The sequence below is a fragment of the Gadus morhua genome, chromosome 22 (assembly GCF_902167405.1).
Source record: "Gadus morhua chromosome 22, gadMor3.0, whole genome shotgun sequence".
In the NCBI taxonomy this organism is placed as follows: domain Eukaryota; kingdom Metazoa; phylum Chordata; class Actinopteri; order Gadiformes; family Gadidae; genus Gadus; species Gadus morhua.
The window spans coordinates 2,979,499-2,995,685 of record NC_044069.1 but is presented as its reverse complement, the minus strand read 5'-3'; the positions used below and the strand labels follow the sequence as shown (position 1 = coordinate 2,995,685).

Sequence of the window (16,187 nt, the reverse complement as noted above, 5' to 3'; positions counted from 1 at the left end):
TGAATTGTTTTGTGTTCAGTGAGGTGTCTAAACCGTATCAATATGCAGGCCAGATCAACACATTGGCATTCTCAGCACATGCCTTTTGCCTTCAGGCCACTAGGGGGCGTGGACAGGGGGTTCAAGAACATCAACTTTCTCATCAACTTATTATGAGATCGATGAAGTGTAATAAAGGTACATTCATATCGTATGCATGCATAATAATATTGCTTTCATAATATGAAAAGCTTGGTCATGGCCCCGATCAGAAGGCCTCCCGGCGGAGCGTGTGCGGAGTACATCAGTGGTTCTCTGTTGGGTTGGTCGTCCACCACCACCAGGTTGAAGGGCAGCTGGCCTCCATTTGGTCACAGTGGGTGGTTCTTTAAAGACCAAACTCGCCACAGAGCCGCGCCATGTTGTGGACAAAGAAGGGTAACTTTGTTTTGTGTTGAGTGTGGTTTCCAAACCGAGGGGCGCTAACCCGCCCCTCCCTTCGGCTTGCGACACTTCCTGATACTGTTCCGGAAGCCATGAGACTATAATCAATACGCTTCACGCATCAAGCTTCCCTACTTGTAGCTCGCCCCACCTCAGAGGCTAATCTGGAAGCCAAGTGATATCCTCTGTCATCCGAGACCCGAACAGATATACCGACCTGCACCACCGGGAATATGACATGTACGCCGTCTTACTGAAACTCCTCTGTTATGTCTTCTTCACTAAATGATGGCCAACCCCGTTCGGCTTTATCTGGACTTCCTCATCTTCTTCAAAGTATTGTTGAATAAAGGTAGCATGTCGATGTGACAGATCTTCTTCATAGACTAAAACCTAAATATCGCAGCTAACCTTTACCTCCAAAAATAGACCAATAATTCAACTGATTTGGGGTATATTCATCTTCCCCAGGGGAGAGAGGAATGACTGGGAGACAGTGTGGCGTGAGAGAACCCTCCAACCTGGTTCATTGCCCCGTACACAACTCTGGAATTCATCATTTACGTGTTTTTTTATAAACTAGTGATGTGAGTTTTCTGAAAAAACTACACGTGATAGAATCTGAGCCAAGACCTGTTCTCGGCTTTCAATATGAAGGTGTTCCCCTTTGGAGTGGTGGAGGACTCCGCTTTTCTCCTCATGGACTTAAATATTCTGGGCAACTTTGGACAAGTATTAGCCGGTACCAATAGATAACCCTCAGAACCTTCTCCACAGGATGTCCTCAAGACTCTATGATCTCCCCAGTCCTGTTCACCCTCTACACAAACGACGAAAGAAGTGAGAATCCTGATATGGTGTTTATCAAATACTCTGACGAAACAGTCATCGTGGATACCACCAACTCAGCGCAGCAACTGCAGTCTGTGGTGGACGACTTCTCTCTCTGGTGCAGGGATAACCATCTCACCTTGAACATCCCTAAAACCAATGGGAGGGTCATCAACTCCAGGTGCTCCTCCACCAGCCCCCCTGCTCTTCAGGTAGATGGGCAGATAATCGAGAGACTGGGAGAATACCAATGCCTCGGTTCCATCATTGATCACAAGTTCACCTTCAGAAGTCATACAGACCGCATCTCCAAGAAATGTCTACAACACCTGGACTTTCTCCGGAGGCTACGACGGCTACAAGTCGACATGTCAATACTGCAGTCACTTTACAACTGCTTCCTTAAACCCACCCTCACCTTCAGCATCCTGGCATGGTTGGGTTCCCTGAGAGAGGTGAACAAATGTCCCCTCAACGGGATCATGAAGATGAGCGGGAAGATCATTGGACAGCCACAGACTACTCTCACAGCCATGCACGAAAAACAGGCCATCAGGAAAACTAGACGGATCATGTCGGACCCCACCCATAACCTCATCAACCAGTACCATCTGCTACCTTCTGGAAGGAGACTTCGGTCCCTGCCCCTAAGAACCAAACCAGCCATGTCCACCTTTGGTCCAGCATCCATCAGGCTGGTGAATAAACAGTAAGCCCTCCCCATCCCAGCCAACCCAACATCACTTCAGACTTCAACCTATTTACTTTCCCCCAAACTAACAATCTACTCTCCCTTCCCACACCTCCAACCCTACCTACGCCTCCACCCATACCCACAGGGTTTTTATTGCTTTTAAGAATTGATTTATTCTCGTGCGTGATTACTAACTTTTGATTGTTGAAGTATGTCTTGTTTGTATGTGCCTGACCACAAATGAAGTTCCCTCACAGGAAGAATAAAGTTCTTTGAATTTGAATTAAACCCTGACTCTTAATGCCCTCTGATCCCCCTCTGTATGAGCGCACTGCACTGATGGACGGCTCTCTGCGGTGGGTTTTGTAATAAGACACAGAATAACAGTGTGTAACAATAGCGTGGTTTCATTGTGAAGTATTTCCTTTTGCTAACCCAGCAAGTTGGCAAGAATACAATGGGGAGTTTGTTCTGAAAAGGAGTCAAATCGTGCTGTTGATCATTCCAGCTCACTTTTGTATTTCTGACTCTCTTGGTAACAGACTTTCAATGTTATCTAAGTTCTTCTTGATTCCAAATCAGGAAGACATGTCTGAATGACGCACGATGTTTCACACACCTGACGACCAACAGGTGTCAGGTGTGGAACCTGTTGCTTGTGTTTTTCTGATTGGTCAGAATAGACAAGGTGTCCTTTGCCAACCAAAGACCACCTGGCCCAGAACTCCATAGACTACAAAGAGTATGCTGACATAATACACACTCAAATTAATTTCTTCATAACTACCAACCAGATGTCTGAAGTAAAGTGTTCATTTTTTAAAGGGTTTCAATCGTGGAATCTTTGAGATTATCAAGAGAAGGTAAACCTGGACGGGGTGACTAGGTCTGTTTCCATGCACCAGATCATTGATGAATGAAGATTGAGGAAGTACAACACATTTTGACTGCATGCCTGAAGGGTGACGCTGTTGTCGAAAAGTAAACCAATGCCCACTGGAGGACCTGCTGTTGGTTTGCAGAAGGTCTGAAACTCACCTTCACAGGTCCATCAGCAGTCTTCACTACGAGTTCAACGATCATCTCAACAGGACAAGGACAAGCATTGGGAACATGTAGTAGACTTATATAGTCTAGTGCAGCCACAGTATCAGTAATGCAGATCTTAATGCTGCTCAAAATCATAATGACACATAGTGAGCAGTGATGTTCGCTAAAGATCCTAAGCGAAAGCAGGCCTTTACAGATTAAACTTCCATTTTATTACCTGCTCTGGGGGGTCATGCTCCAGTTACGGAAATATGTTATCAGCTGTCAATCAACCCCAATTCTTCGTGATTCCAAAGTAATAAGAGTCGTCAGACCGGTGTATGTTTTTCAGATCTCTTAGCAGAGCCGTCCTGAGTGGTGCATTCCTGGACAAGGTGAGTCCACAGGTTTTGTATAAAAGCAGGGGCCCCAAGAGCAGTAACCCCACCAACGATTCCCATCGCTGCCGAAGAACACAACCAGTGATCAACCTTCAAGACATGGCTCAAGGTAGGAGATACACAACCTCCCACTTTTAAGGTTTGGGTTAGCCATCGGACTTTGGACTAACATAAGGGTCTTTTCATTACTCATCCATATCTAGACTTGGTTTTATACGTCTACTACTTGCTCCTTATGCTTTTCCTTGTGCTGTTGAAGTGAACTTTAAACTGACGGTGACTGCTGATGGAAATACTGTTGAATACAAACCTTCTACGGACTGCAACCAGCAACTCGTGTGGGCATTGAATGATTTGAAAGATTCCGTCTCAAACTTCAGGTAGGTTGTGTAGCCAAAATGTGCCCTTTTTAGGTCCTCAATTCTCATTCATCAATCATCTGGTGCATGGAAACTGAGTCCTGCATCCCAGTTTACTTCCTCTACATAATCTGAAAGATTCAACGATTTAAAATACTACTTCATTTCATAAATCCAGATGGTCATTATGTATTAATCTAATTTACCTGTTGTCTATTTCTGTGTCCTTGTTACAGTTTCGAAACTGGAGGCAGATTTGGATTGCCACCCTATTTGACCCGGGTGACTTTTGGTAATAATATTAAGACCAAAACTGAGAACAGCTTCTGGCAAATTCTGGTAAAAAACCACAACATGATCACACCTGTTGGTAAGCTGAGAGCACTACAACACGTACACACACACACACACACACACGCACACGCACACACACACACACACACACACACACACACACACACACACACACACACACACACACACACACACACAAACATATATCCATACATATGGTAACATTTTATTGGCTGCTGATATTTAGATGTGCTTCATCTGGTTTCTCAGGACTCTACAACTACGTTGTCCAGGACAGTGACGTGATCATCCTGCGCTACATGGCCGTGTGATCCTGACTGTGGCGCCATCTTCCTGCAGGGTCCTGAATTACACTGAGTGCTGCTCGACACTCAAAACATGATGATTATTTAGTCTGAATTATATTAAATGTAACAAATATGTTGAATTGAACATAGATAGTAATTAATTGGAAGTGAAAAATATAATGGAATAAAGGACTGCAATTATGTCATTTGTATCATTCCACTGTATTGGCACAGACTCACAGTAACCAGCCCACGCTGCCTGCCATCATATCTCTTTTGATTCTGAGTACACAAAAGCAGATCATCACGTATATTTATAAAGTTATGAATAGTTATTGATATGGTTCTCTCTAGTTATCAATAACATAGTTATTAATATTAATAATTAATAGTTACGTTTATATTGTAGTAACTGCATACATATTATTATTATTTTTTCTTAGAATGCCAGATTTATAAATGAAACAGGACAGTACATTACATTTATTTGAATGGATACATTTTTTACTATACAGTACAGGTTCATTTCCATTTTTAAATTGTGCAAAGAATTTAGATATACAGAGAAAGGTCATGTAATGCACATAAATATTGGATATTTAAGGGTGTTTTTGTGTGTGTCTATGTCTTTTGTGCGTGTTTGTGTGTGCGTGTGTGTGCGTGTGTGCACGTGCGTGCGCGTGGGTGCGTGTGTGCGTGTGTGTGTGTGTGTTTTGGAAAGAATAAGTGTATGTTTTTGCGAGTGTGTTTTATCGGAGGGTGTGTGTGTGATATAGGGGAAGTGTGTGTTCCACAAACACATGGGTGTTGCAACTTACTTCAACTTTACTCTTCCTCATTGCTGCTTTGAAAGGTCTTGGAAAACCATTCCACTATAAAAAATATAACATGATATGTCTTTTGTCCTTTTATGCTAATGTTTGGAAATAGCAAAAAAATTAATTGGCAGAAAGGGAACGAGCAGCATGCAAGTGTACCCACCAATACTTAGCCTTCATGCAGCAATTGGCCAATCATGCATCAATCAGAGTCATTTAAGAGACCGCCCCATCGAAACACCATTTGAAAAACCCGGCTAAGTCAGTGATGTTTATTTTGTAAAAATGGTTATTAATTGAGCCGCCCCAGAACAGACAAAGAAGGCAGCTTGGGCAGAGAAAACCTCACAGTTTCTGTTGGTTTGACTGCACTTCACCTCCAGGTGGAAGGACAACTGACTAACAGTCGGTGGTTCTTTAAAGACCAAACTCACCACAGAATGGCGCCATGTTGTGGACTCAATGAATTGTTTTGTGTTCAGTGAGGTTTCTAAACCGTATCAATATGCAGGCCAGAACAACACATTGGCATTCTCAGCACATGCCTTTTGCCTTCAGGCCACTAGGGGGCGTGGACAGGGAGTTCAAGAGCATCGACTTCCTAATCAACTTATTATGAGGTCAATGAAGTGTACAAATGTACATTAATAATGTCTCCCGGCGGAGCGTGTGCGGAGTACATCAGTGGTTCTCTGTTGGGTTGGTCGTCCACCACCACCAGGTTGAAGGGCAGTTGGCCTCTATCTGGTCACAGTGGGTGGTTCTTTAAAGACCAAACTCGCCACAGAGCGGCGCCATGTTGTGGACAAAGAAGGGTAACTTTGTTTTGTGTTCAGTGCGGTTTCCAAACCGAGGGGCGCTAACCCGCCTCTCCCTTCGGCTTGCGACACTTCCTGATACTGTTCTGGAAGCCGTGAGACTATAATCAATACGCTTCACGCATCAAGCTTCCCTACGTGTAGCTCGCCACAGCTCAGAGGCTGATCTGGAAGCCAAGTGATATCCTCTGTTAGCCGAGACCCGAACATATACACCGACCTGCACCACCGGGAATATGACATGTACGCCGTCTTACTGAAACTCCTCTGTTATGTCTTCTTCACTAAATGATGGCCAACCCCGTTCGGCTTTATCTGGACTTCCTCATCTTCTTCAAAGTATTGTTGAATAAAGGTAGCATGTCGATGTGACAGATCTTCTGCATAGACTAAAACCTAAATATCGCAGCTAACCTTTACCTCCAAAAATAGACCAATAATTCAACTGATTTGGGGTACATTCATCTTCCCCAGGGGAGAGAGGAATGACTGGGAGACAGTGTGGCGTGAGAGAACCCTCCAACCTGGTTCATTGCCCCGTACACAACTCTGGAATTTATAATACACGTGTTTTTTATAAACTAGTGATGTGAGTTTTCTGAAAAAACTACATGGGATAGAATCTGAGCCAAGACCTGTTCTCGGCTTTCTATATGAAGGTGTTCCCCTTTGGAGTGGTGGAGGACTCTGCTTTTCTCCTCATGGACTTAAATATTCTGGGCAACTTTGGACAAGTATTAGCCGGTACCAATAGATAACCCTCAGAACCTTCTCCACAGAATGTCCTCAAGACTCTGTGATCTCCCCAGTCCTGTTCACCCTCTTCTCCAACGACGAAAGAAGTGAGAATCCTGACAAGGTGCTTATCAAATACTCTGACGAAACAGTCATCGTGGATACCACCAACTCAGCGCAGCAACTGCAGTCTGCGGTGGACGACTTCTCTCTCTGGTGCAGGGATAACAATCCCACCTTGAACATCCCTAAAACCAATGGGAGGGTCATCAATACCAGGTGCTCCTCCACCAGCCCCCCTGCTCTTCAGGTAGATGGGCAGATAATCGAGAGACTGGGAGAATACCAATGCCTCGGTTCCATCATTGATCACAAGTTCACCTTCAGAAGTAAGACAGACCGCATCTCCAAGAAATGTCAACAACACCTGGACTTTCTTCGGAGGCTACGACGGCTACAAGTCGACGTGTCAATACTGCAGTCACTTTACAACTGCTTCCTTAAACCCACCCTCACCTTCAGCATCCTGGCATGGTTGGGTTTCCTGAGAGAGGTGAACAAATGTCCCCTCAACGGGATCATGAAGATGAGCAGGAAGATCATTGGACAGCCACAGACTACTCTCACAGCCATGCACGAAAAACAGGCCATCAGGAAAAGCAGACGGATCATGTCGGACCCTGCCCATAACCTCAACAACCAGTACCATCTGCTACCTTCAGGAAGGAGACTTCGGTCCCTGCCCCTAAGAACCAAACGAGCCATGTCCACCTTTGGTCCAGCATCCATCAGGCTGGTGAATAAACAGTAAGCCCTCCCCATCCCACCCAACCCAACATCACTTCAGACTTCAACCTATTTACTTTCCCCAAACTAACAATCAATTCTCCATACCCACACCTCCAACCCTACCTACGCCTCCACCCATACTAGCAGGGTTTTTATAGCTTTTAAGAATTGATTTATTCTCGTACGTGATTACTATCTATTGATTGTTGAAGTATGTCTTGTTTGTATGTGCCTGACCACAAATGAAGTTCCCTCACAGGAAGAATAAAGTTCTTTGAATTTGAATTAAACCCTGACTCTTAAGGCCCTCTGATCCCCCTCTGTATGAGCACACTGCACTGATGGACGACTCTCTGCGGTGGGTTTTGTAATAAGACACAGAATAACTGTGTAACAATAGTGTGGTTTCATTGTGAAGCATTTCCTTTTGCTAACCCAGCAAGTTGGCAAGAATACAATGGGGAGTTTGTTCTGAAAATGTGTCAAATCGTTCTGTTGAACATTCCAGCTCACTTTTGTGTTCCTGATTCTCTTGGTAATAGACTTTCAATGTTATCTAAGTTCTTCTTGATTCCAAATCAGGAAGACATGTCTGAATACGTAAGATGTTCCACACACCTGACGACCAACAGGTGTCAGGTGTGGAACCTGTTGCTTGTGTTTTTCTGATTGGTCAGAATAGACAAGGTGTCCTTTGCCAACCAAAGACCACCTGGCCCAGAACTCCATAGACTACAAAGAGTATGCTGACATAATACACACTCAAATTAATTTCTTCATAACAACCAACCAGATGTCTGAAGTAAAGTGTTCATTTTTTAAAGGGTTTCAATCGTGGAATCTTTCAGATTACCAAGAGAAGGTAAACCTGGACGGGGTGACTAGGTCTGTTTCCATGCACCAGATCATTGATGAATGAAGATTGAGGAAGAACAACACATTTTGACTGCATGCCTGAAGGGTGACGCTGTTGTCGAAAAGTAAACCAATGCCCACTGGAGGACCTGCTGTTGGTTTGCAGAAGGTCTGAAGCTCAGCCTCACAGGTCCATCAGCAGTCTTCACTACGAGTTCAATCATCACCTAAAAAGGACAAGGACAAGCATTGGGAACATGTAGTAGACACATATAGTCTAGTGCAGCCACAGTATCAGTAATGCAGATCCTAATGCTGCTCAATATCATAATGACACATAGTGAGCAGTGAGGTTCTCTAAAGATCCTAAGCGAAAGCAGGCCTTTTCAGATTAAACTTCCATTTTAATACCTGCTCTGGGGGGTCATGCTCCAGTTACGGAAATATGTTATCAGCTGTCAATCAACCCACAATTCTTCGTGATTCCAAAGTAATAAGAGTCGTCAGACCAGTGTATGTTTTTCAGATCTCTTGGCAGAGCCATCCTGATTGGTGCATTCCTGGACAAGGTGAGTCCACAGGTTTTGTATAAAAGCAGGGGCCCCAAGAGCAGTAACCCCACCAACGATTCCCATCGCTGCCGAAGAACACAACCAGTGATCAACCTTCAAGACATGGCTCAAGGTAGGAGATACACAACCTCCCACTTTTAAGGTTTGGGTTAGCCATCGGACTTTGGACTAACATAAGGGTCTTTTCATTACTCATCCATATCTAGACTTGGTTTTATACGTCTACTACTTGCTCCTTATGCTTTTCCTTGTGCTGTTGAAGTGAACTTTAAACTGACGGTGACTGCTGATGGCAATACTGTTGAATACAAACCTTCTACGGACTGCAACCAGCAACTTGTGTGGGCGTTGAATGATTTGAAAGATTCCGTCTCAAACTTCAGGTAGGTTGTGTAGCCAAAATGTGCCCTTTTTAGGTCCTCAATTCTCATTCATCAATCATCTGGTGCATGGAAACTGAGTCCTGCATCCCAGTTTACTTCCTCTACATAATCTGAAAGATTCAACGATTTAAAATACTACTTCATTTCATAAATCCAGATGGTCATTATGTATTAATCTAATTTACCTGTTGTCTATTTCTGTGTCCTTGTTACAGTTTCGAAACTGGAGGCAGATTTGGATTGCCACCCTATTTGACCCGGGTGACTTTTGGTAATAATATTAAGACCAAAACTGAGAACAGCTTCTGGCAAATTCTGGTAAAAAACCACAACATGATCACACCTGTTGGTAAGCTGAGAGCACTACAACACGTACACACACACACACGCACACACACACACACACACACACACACACACACACACACACACACACACACACACACACACACACACACACACACACACACACACACACACACACACACACACACACACACACACACACACAAACATATATCCATACATATGGTAACATTTTATTGGCTGCTGATATTTAGATGTGCTTCATCTGGTTTCTCAGGACTCTACAACTACGTTGTCCAGGACAGTGACGTGATCATCCTGCGCTACATGGCCGTGTGATCCTGACTGTGGCGCCATCTTCCTGCAGGGTCCTGAATTACACTGAGTGCTGCTCGACACTCAAAACATGATGATTATTTAGTCTGAATTATATTAAATGTAACAAATATGTTGAATTGAACATAGATAGTAATTAATTGGAAGTGAAAAATATAATGGAATAAAGGACTGCAATTATCTCATTTGTGTCATTCCACTGTATTGGCACAGACTCTCAGTAACCAGCCCACGCTGCCTGCCATCATATCTCTTTTGATTCTGAGTACACAAAAGCAGATCATCACGTATATTTATAAAGTTATGAATAGTTATTGATATGGTTCTCTCTAGTTATCAATAACAGAGTTATTAATATTAATAATTAATAGTTAAGTTTATATTGTAGTAACTGCATAAAAATTATTATTATTTTTTCTTAGAAAGCCAGATTTATAAATGAAACAGGACAGTACATTACATTTATTTGAATGGATACATTTTTTACTATACAGTACAGGTTCATTTCCATTTTTAAATTGTGCAAAGAATTTATATATACAGAGAAAGGTCATGTAATGCACATAAATATTGGATATTTAAGGGTGTTTTTGTGTGTGTCTATGTCTTTTGTGTGTGTTTGTGTGTGCGTGTGTGTGCGTGTGTGTGCATGCGTGCGCGTGCGTGCGAGTGTGTGTGTGTGTGTGTTTTGGAAAGAATAAGTGTATGTTTTTGCGAGTGTGTTTTATCGGAGGGTGTGTGTGTGATATAGGGGAAGTGTGTGTTCCACAAACACATGGGTGTTGCAACTTACTTCAACTTTACTCTTCCTCATTGCTGCTTTGAAAGGTCTTGGAAAACCATTCCACTGTAAAAAATATAATATGATATGTCTTTTGTCCTTTTATGCTAATGTTTGGAAATAGCAAAAAAATTAATTGGCAGAAAGGGAACGAGCAGCATGCAAGTGTACCCACCAATACTTAGCCTTCATGCAGCAATTGGCCAATCATGCATCAATCAGAGTCATTTAAGAGACCGCCCCATCGAAACACCATTTGAAAAACCCGGCTAAGTCAGTGATGTTTATTTTGTAAAAATGGTTATTAATTGAGCCGCCCCAGAACAGACAAAGAAGGCAGCTTGGGCAGAGAAAACCTCAGTTTCTGTTGGTTTGACTGCACTTCACCTCCAGGTGGAAGGACAACTGACTAACAGTCGGTGGTTCTTTAAAGACCAAACTCACCACAGAACGGCGCCATGTTGTGGACTCAATGAATTGTTTTGTGTTCAGTGAGGTTTCTAAACGGTACCAATATGCAGGCCAGAACAACACATTGGCATTCTCAGCACATGCCTTTTGCCTTCAGGCCACTAGGGGGCGTGGACAGGGAGTTCAAGAGCATCGACTTCCTAATCAACTTATTATGAGGTCAATGAAGTGTACAAATGTACATTAATAATGTCTCCCGGCGGAGCGTGTGCGGAGTACATCAGTGGTTCTCTGTTGGATTGGTCGTCCACCACCACCAGGTTGAAGGGCAGCTGGCCTCCATTTGGTCACAGTGGGTGGTTCTTTAAAGACCAAACTCGCCACAGAGCGGCGCCATGTTGTGGACAAAGAAGGGTAACTTTGTTTTGTGTTCAGTGTGGTTTCCAAACCGAGGGGCGCTAACCCGCCTCTCCCTTCGGCTTGCGACACTTCCTGATACTGTTCTGGAAGCCGTGAGACTATAATCAATACGCTTCACGCATCAAGCTTCCCTACGTGTAGCTCGCCACAGCTCAGAGGCTGATCTGGAAGCCAAGTGATATCCTCTGTTAGCCGAGACCCGAACATATACACCGACCTGCACCACCGGGAATATGACATGTACGCCGTCTTACTGAAACTCCTCTGTTATGTCTTCTTCACTAAATGATGACCAACCCCGTTCGGCTTTATCTGGACTTCCTCATCTTCTTCAAAGTATTGTTGAATAAAGGTAGCATGTCGATGTGACAGATCTTCTACATAGACTAAAACCTAAATATCGCAGCTAGCATTTACCTCCAAAAATTGACCAATAATTCAACTGATTTGGGGTATATTCATCTTCCCCAGGGGAGAGAGGAATGACTGGGAGACAGTTTGGCATGAGAGAACCCTCCAACCTGGTTCATAGCCCCGTACACAACTCTGGAATTTATAATTTACGTGTTTTTTTATAAACTAGTGATGTGAGTTTTCTGAAAAAACGACGTGTGATAGAATCTGAGCCAAACCTCGGCTTTCTATATGAAGGTGTTCCCCTTTGGAGTGGTGGAGGACTCTGCTTTTCTCCTCATGGACTTAAATATTCTGGGCAACTTTGGACAAGTATTAGCCGGTACCAATAGATAACCCTCAGAACCTTCTCCACAGGATGTCCTCAAGACTCTATGATCTCCCCAGTCCTGTTCACCCTCTACACCAACGACGAAAGAAGTGAGAATCCTGACATGGTGTTTATCAAATACTCTGACGAAACAGTCACCGTGGATACCACCAACTCAGCGCAGCAACTGCAGTCTGTGGTGGACGACTTCTCTCTCTGGTGCAGGGATAACCATCTCACCTTGAACATCTCTAAAACCAATGGGATGGTCATCAACTCCAGGGGCTCCTCCACCAGCCCCCCTGCTCTTCAGGTAGATGGGCAGATAATCGAGAGACTGGGAGAATACCAATGCCTCGGTTCCATCATTGATCACAAGTTCACCTTCAGAAGTCATACAGACCGCATCTCCAAGAAATGTCTACAACACCTGGACTTTCTCCGGAGGCTACGACGGCTACAAGTCGACATGTCAATACTGCAGTCACTTTACAACTGCTTCCTTAAACCCACCCTCACCTTCAGCATCCTGGCATGGTTGGGTTCCCTGAGAGAGGTGAACAAATGTCCCCTCAACGGGATCATAAAGATGAGCGGGAAGATCATTGGACAGCCACAGACTACTCTCACAGCCATGCACGAAAAACAGGCCATCAGGAAAACTAGACGGATCATGTCGGACCCCACCCATAACCTCATCAACCAGTACCATCTGCTACCTTCTGGAAGGAGACTTCGGTCCCTGCCCCTAAGAACCAAACCAGCCATGTCCACCTTTGGTCCAGCATCCATCAGGCTGGTGAATAAACAGTAAGCCCTCCCCATCCCACCCAACCCAACATCACTTCAGACTTCAACCTATTTACTTTCCCCCAAACTAACAATCTACTCTCCCTTCCCACACCTCCAACCCTACCTACACCTCCACCCATACCCACAGGGTTTTTATTGCTTTTAAGAATTGATTTATTCTCGTACGTGATTACTAACTATTGATTGTTGAAGTATGTCTTGTTTGTATGTGCCTGACCACAAATGAAGTTCCCTCACAGGAAGAATAAAGTTCTTTGAATTTGAATTAAACCCTGACTCTTAAGGCCCTCTGATCCCCCTCTGTATGAGCGCACTGCACTGATGGACGGCTCTCTGCTGTGGGTTTTGTAATAAGACACAGAATAACAGTGTGTAACAATAGCGTGGTTTCATTGTGAAGCATTTCCTTTTGCTAACCCAGCAAGTTGGCAAGAATACAATGGGGAGTTTGTTCTGAAAAGGAGTCAAATCGTGCTGTTGATCATTCCAGCTCACTTTTGTATTTCTGACTCTCTTGGTAACAGACTTTCAATGTTATCTAAGTTCTTCTTGATTCCAAATCAGGAAGACATGTCTGAATGACGCACGATGTTTCACACACCTGACGACCAACAGGTGTCAGGTGTGGAACCTGTTGCTTGTGTTTTTCTGATTGGTCAGAATAGACAAGGTGTCCTTTGCCAACCAAAGACCACCTGGCCCAGAACTCCATAGACTACAAAGAGTATGCTGACATAATACACACTCAAATTAATTTCTTCATAACTACCAACCAGATGTCTGAAGTAAAGTGTTAATTTTTGAAAGGGTTTCAATCGTGGAATCTTTCAGATTACCAAGAGATGGTAAACCTGGACGGGGTGACTAGGTCTGTTTCAATGCACCAGATCATTGATGAATGAAGATTGAGGAAGTACAACACATTTTGACTGCATGCCTGAAGGGTGACGCTGTTGTCGAAAAGTAAACCAATGCCACATGGAGGACCTGCTGTTGGTTTGCAGAAGGTCTGAAGCTCAGCCTCACAGGTCCATCAGCAGTCTTCACTACGAGTTCAACGATCATCTCAACAGGACAAGGACATGCATTGGGAACATGTAGTAGACATATATAGTCTAGTGCAGCCACAGTATCAGTAATGCAGATCCTAATGCTGCTAAAAATCATAATGACACATAGTGAGCAGTGATGTTCTCTAAAGATCCTAAGCGAAAGCAGGCCTTTTCAGATTAAACTTCCATTTTATTTCCTGCTCTGGGGGGTCATGCTCCAGTTACGGAAATATGTTATCAGCTGTCAATCAACCCCAATTCTTCCTGATTCCAAACTAATTACAGATGACAGACCAGTGTATGTTTTTCACATCCCTTGGAAGAGACGTCCTGATTGGTGCATTCCTAGACAAGGTGAGTCCAAAAGTTGGGTATAAAGCAGGGGCCCCAAGAGCATTAACCTAACCAACAAGTCCCATCTCTGCAGAAGAACACAACCAGTGAAGATCAACTTTCTAGACATGGCTCAAGGTAGGAGATACACCACCTCTCACTTTTAAGGTTTGGGTTAGCCATCAGATTTTGGACAAACACAAGAGTTTACTTATTACTCAAACTATAGCTGGACTAGGCTATATATGTCCACTACTTGTTCCTTATGCTTTTCATTGTGCGTTTGAAGTATACTTTAAACTGGTGGTGGAGACTGCTGATGGCAAAAAGAGACGCGAATACAAGCCTTCTTCGGACAGCAACCAGACTCTCAGGGCGGCGTTGACTGAATTTGAAGAATCTGTCTCAAACTTCAGGTAGGTTGTGTAGTCAGAATGTTTTTGCCCCTTTTAGGTCCACAACATCATTCAACCATCATCGAGTGCAGGACAACGGAGCCAGTCCTGCATCCCATTCCTCTACAACATCTGAAAGATTAAATGATTAAATGATAACAGATATTCATTATGATTGAAAGTAATTTATCTGTTGTCTATTTCTGTGTCCTCATTACAGCTTCAAAACTGGAGGCAGATTTGGATTGCCAACTTATTTGACCCGAGTGACTTTCGGTGATAATATTGTGACCAAAACTGAGAACAGCTTCTGGCAAATTCTGCTCAAAAACCACAACATGATCACACCTGTTGGTAAGCTGAGAGCACTACGACACACACACACACACACACACACACACACACACACACACACACACACACACACACACACACACACACACACACACACACACACACACACACACACACACACACACATCTATACATATGGTAAATTTTTATTGGCTGTTGATATTTAGATGTGTTTAATCTGGTTTCTCAGCACTAGACAACTACGTTGTCCAGGACAGTGACGTGATCATCCTGCGCTACATGGCCTTGTGATCCTGACTGTGGCGCCATCTTCCTGCAGGGTCCTGAATTACACTGAGTGCTGATCGACTCTCCTTAAACATGATGATCATCTAGTCTGAAGATATCAAATGAGATTTGGAAGTGAAACATATGAATTGGAATAAAGGATGGAAATTATCTAATGCGTATCATTCCACTGTTTTCACACACACTCACTCACAGTAACCAGCCCTCACTGCCTGTGTGACCTGTGTGTGTGTGTGTGTGTTTTTGAAAGAAAAAGTGTGTGTTTTTGTGTGTGTGTTTTATGGGAGTGTGTGCGTGTGTTACGTGTCCCACAAACAAATTGGTGTTGCAACTTACTTCAGCTTTATTTTTGCTCACAATTGCTTTGAAAGGCCTTGCCAGACCATTCCATTATAGGAACTATCAGGTGATATGTCTTTTGTCCTTCTACGTTAATGTCAAAATGTGTTAGCCCCTTTTAGGTACTCATTCCTCATTCATCAATCATTTGACAGTTTACTTCTTCTACATATAAAGAAAGATTATGTATTGATTATATAATCTGAATTAGAATATTTTAACCCGTCTGAATAAACTATACTTTATAACAGAACTCATGTTGGTCAATAGGAATTACTGTAAAGTAGGCCTAATTTACCTGTTGTCTATTACTGCGTCCTCTTTGCAGGTTTACAAGTGAAAGCAAATTTGGTTTGCCAACCTAT

The 16,187-nt window shown here is 43.4% G+C and overlaps 1 long non-coding RNA gene across 1 annotated transcript; it reads left to right on the top strand.

Annotated features, from left to right (window-relative positions):
* The first annotated feature begins 8,854 nt into the window (after nt 1-8,854).
* Nucleotides 8,855-10,136, top strand: LOC115535502 (uncharacterized). Its single transcript, XR_003974509.1, has 3 exons — nt 8,855-9,309; nt 9,525-9,658; nt 9,893-10,136. It is a non-coding gene; the product is annotated as an uncharacterized LOC115535502 (long non-coding RNA).
* The last annotated feature ends 6,051 nt before the right edge of the window (nt 10,137-16,187 follow it).